The sequence below is a fragment of the Sinocyclocheilus anshuiensis genome, unplaced genomic scaffold (assembly GCF_001515605.1).
Source record: "Sinocyclocheilus anshuiensis isolate Anshui unplaced genomic scaffold, SAMN03320099.WGS_v1.1 scaffold401, whole genome shotgun sequence".
Classification (NCBI taxonomy): domain Eukaryota; kingdom Metazoa; phylum Chordata; class Actinopteri; order Cypriniformes; family Cyprinidae; genus Sinocyclocheilus; species Sinocyclocheilus anshuiensis.
The window spans coordinates 183,652-191,244 of record NW_015539847.1 but is presented as its reverse complement, the minus strand read 5'-3'; the positions used below and the strand labels follow the sequence as shown (position 1 = coordinate 191,244).

At 36.1% G+C, this 7,593-nt stretch overlaps 1 long non-coding RNA gene across 1 annotated transcript in view; it reads left to right on the top strand.

Annotated features, from left to right (window-relative positions):
- Positions 1-6,499, top strand: part of LOC107684579 (uncharacterized) — a 9,606-nt gene extending 3,107 nt beyond the window's left edge. Inside the window, exons 2-3 of the long non-coding RNA XR_001633869.1 lie at positions 4,916-5,111; positions 5,888-6,499. This is a non-coding gene — a long non-coding RNA (uncharacterized LOC107684579). The remainder of the gene's footprint in view (positions 1-4,915; positions 5,112-5,887) is intronic.
- Positions 6,500-7,593: the final 1,094 nt, after the last annotated feature.

Here is a 7,593-nt window from a genome sequence, read left to right as displayed (position 1 = left end):
ATAGTTTTTTTTTTTTTTTTTTTAGAGTATTCAGTATTTTATAATACTCAGTATTTAGGAGTAATCTTTCTTTTAGAAGTATGTAGTATTTTTAGTATGCTGTATTTCAAGAGTATTCAGTATTTTTGGAGTATTACGTATTTTAAGAGTATCTAGTATTTTAGAATACTCCATATGTTAACAGTATGCCAGAGTATTCCATATCTTAAAAGTAGGCCTATTCGGCGTTAACAGTTTGCAGTATTTTAAGGGTTTTTAGGCTAGTATTTTTATAGTACTCAGTATTTTGCAATACTCAGTATTTTAGGAGTATTCTGGATTTCAAGAGTTTGCATTATTGTCGAGTATTAAATATTTTGGAGTGTATTTTAAGCCTATGCGATTTTTTTTTTTTTTGAGTGTTCAGTATTTTAGAATACTCAGTATTTAGGAGTAATCTTTCTTTTAGAAGTATGTAGTATTTTTAGTATGCCGTATTTTTGGAGTATTGTGTATTTTAAGAGTATCCAGTATGTTAGAATACTCCGTATTTTAAGAGTATGCCAGAGTATTCCATATTTTTTTAAAGTATTCAGCGTTAACAGTTTGCAGTATTTTAAGGGTATTTAGTATTTTTTAAATTTGTGCCCTGTGATTGAAACTGTGATTGAAACTGATTTAATTGAAACCGTTTCAGATAGAGCTGCGGGGTGTGACGTGACGCTGATCGCTGAAAGGCCTTTGGTCTTGAGGACTCGTGTGATTGTGTCTTTGTCGTGCCGCAGTTGTGTTTTGATAACGAGGTCACGTAACAAGCGGCCGTAAACGCGTGCACCGCAGTGGAAGTTCCCATAATGAATCACAAGATTGTTTTTATGAGCTCACTGACTTTCAGTTATTGGCAGTTCCATATTTTTATAGCGTGTTGACATCAGGCTCTGAGAGGGAAGTGCTTCATAAGATCACGAACCACCGGAGATTAACCAAGAAATTAAATGAACAAACAACTGCACACTGATGATTGTGTTAAAGCTGTAGAGTAAAACTGTGAAACAAGGTTTCAGTTAGACATGGCTTTTTTCAGCTGAAAATGCCTAGTTATCCATATCACTTTTGTGTTGGAACACAAGCATCACGCAGTCATTTTTGTGTGAATTCAGCATTTGAAAGCAGCGTTGTACACATGATCTGTGAACGCTGTGAAGCACTAGTGCTCAGGTGAGCGTGTGTTTGCGATCAGCGAGCGTCTGTCGGTTTGTGGCAAGCTCATGAATGCTGGCTAATGTGGGTTATTGCCTGGCAACAATTTAACCAGCGCTTCCAGATGAACTTACAGTAAAATGAACTCGTTTATTGGCGCTTCACCTTTGCTGAGAGGTTAAGTGAACGTGAGCTCTACTCTAATGAGAAGAGACAACGTGTGTGTATTTTTCCCAAATTCTGTTTTATTTTTTTTCCGAATTCCGTTTAAATTTTTCTGGATTCCGTTTTTAATGGTTAAATTAAATTATTAATCAAAAAGCACGTCTAATTAATTAAAATCATGAAACTTACATAATTTCACATCAATTTATTAAAAGTTTACAAAAATTACATTTAAGGCACTATTTTATTTTTTTCTCACCATATGTTTTATTGTTACCAAATTCTATGTTTTAGCATGTCTAATTATTTCAATGCATAAAAACAACATAATTTATTCGGATTTATTCTTACAATAGCCTTAGGAAATGTTTCCTCTGTGTTGTGTATTTACATTTTTCTGGTTATCAAATGAAGGCATAAAAAATTATTTATCTTTTAATTATTGAAAGTTAAACTTTATTTTTTTTGGCAAACGTTCAAATTAAAACATGGAAGAAATGTTGTGTGATTATTCCTTCAAAAAGTACAAATAAAGTTTTAATACTTTATGTACATTCTACTGAACAATAGTTATGTATTTCTGGCTCAATGTCTTCAAGTTAAACCGAACGTTTATTTTGACGGGTTGCCGTGAATACCTTTTAAGTTTCTTAGTGTAAATGATATAGTTTCTCTCAAATGAAACGGTAAAATGCTGATGAAGTGACTCTCAGAGCAGTTCTGGAGATGTTGCTCATGTGTTTATGTCCTCATTCAGTGAGACATCACACGCTTCAGTATGTGTGTAATAAACAAAACCGTTTAAACTGGAGGGGTTTTCTAGTCACGCTTGTGCTTTTGAGAAGAGTTATGTTCGGGACGAGTCGGCAGCCGTGTGCGCTCTGGGAATGTGTGTAACCTTCGACCTCGTGGGTGTGTTCAGCAGCAGAAGTTCACCCAAAACTCACTCTGAAAGGGCCGTGTTCCTGCATCTGCCCGTAACGCTCCCTGTTTTTATACTGATAAACTCTCCAGGATCTCTGGGTCTTTCCCTCACCGCGGTGCTGTGAAAACAGCTTTATTTGAGTCGGGATTCGAGCTCGGGACGGCTGTAGCGCTGTATATCGACACGCTGCCCACAAGGCTATCGGCGCAGACGAAACATCCTTCACAGTGGATAAATTCAGATCAAATTCTTTGGCAATATTCCCATCTGTTTGACTTAGGCATTGCTAATTAATGTACACGTGTGTAAATGTAGGGCTCTATGAAATCCGTTTTATTTTCTCACCTTCTGTTTTATTGTTACCAGACTCTGTTTAAGCATGTCTAATTATTTGAATGCTTAAGAACAACTTAACACCATTTTTCCAAATTGTGTGTATTTTTTTTTTTTTAATTGATTGTCGTTTTGATTTTTACATTTTTTGGACTGTGTGTATTATTATTTAATACAAATTTATCATTAAAAACACTGGTGAGCAAATTGATAGCTGACCAGTTGTGTTCCTATGAATTATATTAATCAGTTCATCTTTTATCTATTTTTATCATGTGTTGTTATTGACTAATAAAAGCCCATGATAAGTTGAGCGTTGTGGGCTGATCAGTTAAAGTTTGGGATCAGAACTATGTTTAATGTGTTTAAAGAAGTCTCTTCTGCTCATCACGGCTGCATTTATTTGATCAAAAATACAGAAAAAAACTGTAATCTTGCAAAATGTTATTACAATATAAAATAATGGTTTCTATTTTAATATCCTTTAAAATATAATTTATTTCTGTGATGCGCAGCTGTATTTCCATCATCATTACTCCAGTATAAAGCATCACATGATCTTCAGAAATCATTCTAATATGCTGATTTATTATTAGAATTCTCAACAGTTGCGCTGACAAATATTTTTTTGGAAACTGCGATACTTTTTTCAGGATTCTTTGATGAATAAAAAGTTAAAAAGAACAGCATTTATTCAAAATATAAATATTTTCTAACAATATAAATCTTTGCTGTCACTTCTTAACAATTTAACACATCCTTGCTGAATAAAAGTTTTAATTTCTTTCAAAAAAAGAAAGAATAAAAATGTTCGGGTAGTGTATATAGTTGAACACAAGCCTCGTATGCTTATAATCAGCCCCACTCTGTTTTAGTTTTTTCTCTATTTTCATGCTACAAATGTACCATAAATACGATGCACTTTGTAGAACTGTGACTCGTCCTGTTGTCAGATCAGAAGAAGGAGTCTCGGTCTGTTCTCAAATGTAGAAATCGAGTTATCTGATTATCATCTCTGAGCGTTTAGAGACTTAAGATGTTGTGGCTGATGTTCTTGAATTGCTATAAAGCTCTAGACTCACATCTGGCTCCCATCAGCGGCTCTAGAGTTGCTCGAGGAGCGAGACAGCGGTGTGTTTTGATAACCGTGAGGTCACACTTATTCTCGACGATATTTTGTGTATATTGAGTGTGTTATTGTGCTGGTATCTTAAGGACTGCTGTCAGTTCACAGCAGTGATAGAAATGAATCTTTTCCAATAAGTTTAAACTGATTTTTACATCTTATGGGTATTTTTACCTTTATAAAGCCATTTTTTCTAATAGTGTCCATTATGTTTTGAGTCAAACTTTTTTACATTTAATCAGTGAATTAGAATAATGAGACATTTGGGCTGTTAGCAAGCAAATGAAATCAGCATCAATAAAATTCATCTTTGCAGTGCAGAGGAAACACAGAAGCTGCGTCTGAAGTGATATTTAGATGTGTTTACACACTGTTTAATGCTGTGCGTTTAACCTGCGGTTACAAATGCATAAAGAATGTTTTGATATATTAAACATAAAACGTTGAATACTGATATTTGAAATTATTTAAATAATAAAATACACTTTAAGTGTGAAATTAAAACCACCAGCAGGTGGCAGCAAGTCACTGTTAATAAGTGAGTCATTGCGACTGAACCGAATCATTTAAACGAGTGATTCATTCAGGAACGAAACACCGTCATGTTGCTCAGAGACGCAAAACAGCGCTGTGGCTTTGATTGGAATTATTTTTGTTGTCAAAATAGCGCAAAAACATGAAATATGGTGTCTAAAACGCAAGTCTCTTAATATTAACTTCTTGTTTATTGAACTGTTGTAAAAATCAATATCACATTTGTAATCATGGTAATATTTGGAGAAAAACGGCACTCTTCGTGTGAAAATGACTACTATATGAAGTGGTATAAATATATACATTTTCTGCCTCCATGTCTTGAATTTGTGATCATGCTAAATGTAGACTGAATCATGCAGTTAAAGAACGCACTCTAATATAAGAGCAGTAGTCTAGACTTCACGTGATGTGTGCGTGCGCTCTGTAGGGGTGTTTTGAATGGTTTTTGCAAAATACTCGATAATGTCAAATCACACATCGTTAAAACAACAATTACGATATTATCGCAGAAGATATATATCACACACCCCTAAGTGAACGTGGCACGTGTGACGGTTGAATAATGTGATTGATGTGCATCTTATAAGCAGACAGAATACTGTGTGTAAATCTCTATCGGCTGACGGGATCCTGTCCTGTTCTGTGTCCAGGCTGAAGAGCGTTTGGTACTGATGTGGGAGTGATCGGATCGGATCAGCGCGGCACTCCAATGATGAGCTTCACTAGAACTGTCCTGCACTGGAATGGACTGTGGCAAACATGTGTGTTGCCACGGTGATTATTCACACTAAAACACTGGAAAAGAAGGCCGTCGATGATGTAGCATCCACAGAGTCTCTGCAGCTGGTAAGACCACGGCGCTTCACATTAGAGACGTCAGGCGTCATGCATAATTTACTCCCTAATAATAGGATGATTTCACACACGCTGCTCCAGTTCCAAGTAGATTCAGTTTAATCAGATCCATGACAGTCTAGTTTGTAATAATTCTCATTAGCTCATCTGCAGTAATTTTTAGGGCTGTAGATTTAACACGTTAATTTGGCGCGGTTAATTTTGGAAGAAATAACACCTGTCCATTATCTTACATTGATACAGTGTCTGATGAACATGATGCAGGACAACTGAGGCTGTTAGAATGCAGTGATATGAGCCTAAAATTCAACATATGAGCGCAAAAAATCACCCCTTTTATATTTATATCATATGATATAGTTGAGCAGTATCACACCAGCAGGAGTGCTGTTTTCCCCTAGTATCATTACAAAACGTGATTTATACAGCAGTTCAATATACAAGAAGTTCATATTGCCGTACATTTTAGACACAATATTGTCAATTTTGAAAACAAAAAATAGTTCCAATCAAAGCCACAGCAGGGCTGTTGTGAATAAGTCCATGTTTTTGAATGAATCGAGTGAGTTGATTCAGTGACTCATTCATAAGGGCAGTCAGCTTAATTTCTGAATAAATCAACTGTTGGAATGAATCTGTTGAATGAATGATTCAATGACTCACTCATTAAGACTCGCTGCCACCTACTGGCGCTTTTAGTTTCATATTTAGATTATCATTTCATTTTTTGACCTGGATGCTCATCTGATCCGTCTGTGTTTCTACAGCGTGAGCCGCCGACCATGAGCCAGGGGACGGCCCTCTTCTCCTGCGGGATTATGGGTAAATGCAAATACACTGCTGTCTTTATAGCGATCAAACGTCTTTCTGTTCTGCATTTGCTCCGTCACTGATTGGATCAGCGTATCTTCACCTCAATGAAAGAGCGGAATAGAAAGTGTGCCGCGCTCACATCTGATACCCATGAGGCCTAGTTTCAGACGCCACAGGTGCCAGCGTCTCCGAGCCGGTGTCACGTGTGAGCAGCTCGATGTTTGTCTCCAGAACAACTGCTCTCAGAAAACAGAGGTAGTAAAAGAATGGAGCCAGTCTTTGAGTGGAATAAACAGAGTTGAGTGATCAGTAGGGTTTTGTGCTGCGTCAGATCGATGCCCACAGCGGTGTGTGCTGGTTAGGCTGTCTTTGTTTTGCTGCGTGCCCACAGCCAGAGCATTTCTGCTTTTGACTTGAGAAAAATGCCCCTCTGCAACGAGAAGCGCTGCTGTTCTGATGCGCTGGGTGTGAACCTGAGCCACCTGAGGGACATTTTCCAAGGGCCCCCTGATAATTATAACAGTGATTAAGCACATGCTTACTATAATTTACTGTATACTCTTAGATGGCGTTAGAACTTAAATGTTTGTGGAATTTTTCCTTTTTCTGGATTGCATTTGATTTTTCTGGATTATGTTTTTCTGGACTCAATTTTAATGGTTAATTTTAATTTAAATAATCTAAAAGCATGTCTAATCAATTGCATTTATAAAACTGTAATAACTTAATATTTTATTACGTTTTTACAATAATATGGCCGTATGAAATATTTATTTTTTTCAGAAATTCTGTGTTGTCTGCTTTAAATTTTCTGGATTTATGCATTAATACAAATTTATTATTAAAAACTTTAATGATCAAAACATTAACAATTGAATCTTTTAAAATGTAATCAAATAAATTCAACAATTTCTTTCATTTCTAAATGTATTATTATTATGATTATGGTCTGACTCTAGTAGCTCTGAAGATGAAATTTGTGTGTTCATATAGTGAGACGCAGACAAGCGCCACATGTGCTTCAGTATATGTAGAGCAAACTGAGACACCGTAGAGCAGGGATCCTCAAATCTGGCCCACGAGATCCACTTTCCTGCAGACTTCAGCTCTAACCCTAATCAAACACACCTGAGCATGCTAATCTTTGTCTTCAGGATCATTAGAAAATCACAGGTAGGTGAGTCTGATCAGGGTTGGAGCTAAACTCTACAGTGCATTGGCCCTCCAGGGCAAGATTTGAGGAACCCTGCCGTAGAGTATAAATATATAGTGTAGAGTGTTGAATGTAGTATAGAGTGTAAGTAATATAGAGTGTGAGTACATAGTATAGAATGTGAGTATGTAGTATAGAAAGCATGTAGTATAGATTGTGAGTAATATAGAGTGTGAGTACATAGTATAGAATGTGAGTATGTAGTATAGAAAGCATGTAGTATAGATTGTGAGTAATATAGAGTGTGAGTACATAGTATAGAATGTGAGTATGTAGTATAGAAAGCATGTAGTATAGATTGTGAGTAATATAGAGTGTGAGTACATAGTATAGAATGTGAGTATGTAGTATAGAAAGCATGTAGTATAGATTGTGAGTAATATAGAGTGTGAGTATGTAGTATAGAGTGTATGTAGTATAGAGTGTGAGTATGTAGTATAGAGTGTA